This window comes from Vigna radiata, chromosome 4, assembly GCF_000741045.1.
Source record: "Vigna radiata var. radiata cultivar VC1973A chromosome 4, Vradiata_ver6, whole genome shotgun sequence".
In the NCBI taxonomy this organism is placed as follows: Eukaryota; Viridiplantae; Streptophyta; class Magnoliopsida; order Fabales; family Fabaceae; genus Vigna; species Vigna radiata.
Genome location: NC_028354.1, coordinates 4,400,014 through 4,403,954, shown reverse-complemented (window position 1 = coordinate 4,403,954; position 3,941 = coordinate 4,400,014).

Genomic DNA, 3,941 nt, shown 5'->3' with positions numbered 1-3,941 from the left:
GGGTTTAGGGTTTGGGGTTTGGGGTTTGGGGTTTGGGGTTTGGGGTTTAGGGTTTGGGGTTTAGGGTTTAGGGTTTGGGGTATAGGGTTTAGGGATCATTGAAATTTTAATTGGGATTAAAATTGGGAAGAGAAAATCTAAAGCGGAGTGTATCGCAAGCACACACAAAGTCCTTAGTGGAGAGCGAATTTTCTAAATTAGGGCATTGGAGCTTCGTGATTGGAGTAAGGGTTGCTATCAAGTTTAATCGAGTAAAATATTCATTCGGATAAGTTGAACATTTAATTTTCCTTTGATGTCCATTCTATTTTTGACTTTGTAAGAGATCATTAGGTTGAATGTGCTTTTAGAGATTTTGTTTGTTCTCTTTGTTAATCAATCATTCTTTTGGTTCAATCTGTTTATTTTTACATTGTCTCTATGATGACTTCAAGATTTCATGAGTTAAAAGGCTTGTGAGTGTTGTCGATTTATTTTGAGACTGTTCATAAGGTGAGGAAAGCTAACTTAACTAATTTTATGTGGAATTTTGTTTAGATATATTAAAATGGGTAATGAGTTGTATTTTGAATTGTGAAATTACATGCTTAGTTTACTTGAAGGGTTGATTTTCACTTAAATTACATTGAGTGCAAAATATGTTAAATTAGGTTGAATTACTTGAAATTTGTTTTCACATAAATTATTTGTCAATCTGTGCAAAATCATGATTAATATGTATTTAGTTTGTGAAAAGCTTAAAATTGATTTGTGAGTTATTGAGAATGCCTATGTGAGATTTTAATTGGGTAATATGAAACTGGTTGAGATAAGAAACACAACTTATGATCAATGAAATGTTTAAACACTGAGAATCGACTTAAAGAGTGTCAAATTACTTAACATGTGAAGTTTGAGTTTTCTGATACTATCAAACACCCTCAAGCACACTTAGATATGTTGTAACAATAACTGGTACCGATTTTGCGCAGCGAAAATAATAAAACAGAGTACGATACAGATTGTTAAAAAGTGAAGAGCTTGTTCGGTCAAGTAAAAAATGGTTCCTTTAATTTTCTTATAAACCTTTTATCAAACAATTGATGTGCAAAAAATCTAAAGAGTGTAGGGAGTGGAAAAAATCACATGATTTTTATACTAGTTCGAATCAACAGATTCTACATCCAGTTGTTAATCACTATAAAGAGTGATAAACGGTTTCACTAAAATCAGTTTCACAGATTACAGAATAATGAATGTAAATAGAAAAGCAAAACCTTCATTCGACAAACAAACCAAAAGCAGACAGTAAGCACTTTCCTTCGACATACGAACTGGAAGAGTGCAACAAGAACCTTCCTTCGACAAACGAACTGGAAGACCTTCCTTCGACAAACGAACCAGAAGCAACAACTCTACCAACTTGAAGAGAACCGCTCCGACCTTTGACATACAATGCGCGAGCTTCTCCTATTCACAAGACTTGACAAAAGCAAGAACTAACACTTGAGAACTTCCACAGATTTCACTATATTCTCAAATTCGCAAAGTTACCTTTCTGAAGTGTTAGGCAAAGGTATATATAGTCTGTTGGTCCGAAATTGGAAAGACACATTACAACTACCAGCAATAATCGATTACTATAAGTTATAATCGATTATTTGAGAGACTTGGAACAGTTTGAATATTGTCTTTTCAAACCAGTCTGCTTTAGTTCTTCAACTCCTTCCACCGTTCAGTTTCAGCCTTCACAGCCTTATGTCGTTCGGCTTGATTCCTTACAGCCTTTCAGCGTTCAGTGCTAATTTCTCGGTCTCGGTCATGCTCTCCACCGTTCGGTCTGAACTACTTGGTCTTGGTCAAGCCTTGCACCACTCGGTCTGAACTACTTGGTCTCAGTCAAGCCTTAAACCGTTTAGTCATGCCTTGTTTGATCATTGTCATCACCTATTCAGCCTGTTGTTGGAAGTCATTCGGTCATCAATTCTTCAGCTTGTATTCAACCTGTTGTTCGGCCTTTATCTGTTAGTGACCGTTTGGTCTTTAGCTTCTCTACTCTTCATGTTCAACCTTTGACTAATATATATCGTTCGGTCTTTGACTGATAATGACCATTCGATCTTGAAGTGTTCACCCTTTAACTATTGTAACCGTTCGATATTCAACTGAGTTTGTCCAATGTTCAACTCTATTCAGTCTTGAACTGTGTTCGGCCAGTGTTTGTCCTATGTTCGGCCTTGAACTGCTATACATCGTCCAACCTTCAACTATTACAAATCGTTTGGTCTTTGATTGATAGTGATCGTTCGACCTTTTAGTTGTGTTTGGCCATGAATAGTGTTAGGCCTTTATTTGTTTTCGGCCATGAGCAATGTTCTTGACTATTCGGTCTTTAACTGTTTGCTGAACCCCGTTCGGCCTTCAATCTGTGTTCGGCTTGCATTTGCTCTCTTGTTCCTTTCCCTCGTGGACCAACATGCAGGAATGCTTTTAAACTTAAATTAAGGGTCTTCATATTCTCCACTTTGTAGCATCATCAAAATCAACTTCAAGACACCAATGCTCCTCATTGGTAACAATGTCCCCCTTTTTTATGATGATAAAAAATCCCTTGTTTAAAAGCATCTTTGTGTATCTGCATATAATACAAACTCACAAACAAAGACATGTTAGAAGTAACTGCACTACTTGAAAACACTTTTACTTGTTTAAAAGCATCTTTGTGTATTTGCATATAACACAAACTCGCAAACAAAGACATGTTAGAAGAAACTGCACTACTTCAAAACACTTTCTCCCCCTTCTTGATAATAAGCAAAAAGTAGTTAAAAACACTCCCCCTCAATAACAGAGTTGATGCATTTTAGATATTATAAGGGGAAAAAAGTAAATAATCTAGAGTAGAAACAAAATATAACAAGATATTAAACTAACTTGTATATCTCCCTTTCAAATATGTACCAGTTATCACAAGATTATGACATAAGATGTCAATAAAACTTTCTCCCCAAAAATTTCATATTCCCCTGTTCAACCTATTTGACATGCCTCAATTACTGCTCAGTGTCTCTTGTTGGTTCTGTTCGGTTTAATTAAAAGAAGGAAAACCCAATTATTGTGTACTTCTTAAACCCGTTTGATAACTAATGTACTTCTCCCTGTGTACCATATGAATCATTCGGTCCGTATCAAAACTATAACCGAACGACAAAGCATGTGTCGTTCAGTAACAACAACAGGAAACCATCTTTAACTAAAAGAACGAGCTAGGATAATCCATTGTGCCTTGCAATAATCGACTATTTGCGAATCTAAGACTTTTCTAACAGCTCAAAATAATCGATTAGCCTTTTAATAATCGATTAAATACCCTAGACTTACGAAAAACTCAAAACTGTTATGAATTTTACTTCTAAGACATATCTATTACTCCCAATTCTCTTCTAAGGTTATAAAATAAAGACACCCTCTCAAGTGGCTCTCACCCTCAACAAAAGAAAGATGCAATTCAAATATTATAAAATTCAAAATTTTATAAAATCAGAGGCAAATACATGATGAAGTACCAGAGTAAGGATAAATAACAAGGTACTAGGATCAGTTCAATGCAATGCAGAAATGCTTACTAGCCAGTTGTTAAGTTCTTGACAAGTGTATCAGATCGTTATCAAGTAATATAAATGGGTAAGTCCAAGTATCGTTTCCCAAAGGACTCTTAGGCCTTACTTTTCATGTAAACAAATTGCATAAGACTTGAGAAAGAAATTAATTTTGGGTTTTTAATGCAAGAACAAAAGTAAACATGCAAATGCAGTGATTCAATTGGCTAAAGAAACTATGGATGAATAGAGTTGTTGGGATTTACAATTTCATCTTATCCACCCTCATATATCTACTCTTCTTATTTAAATTGCTTATCTATCATATTGTCATGCAAACTTTCTTGCTCTACTGTTAACCCA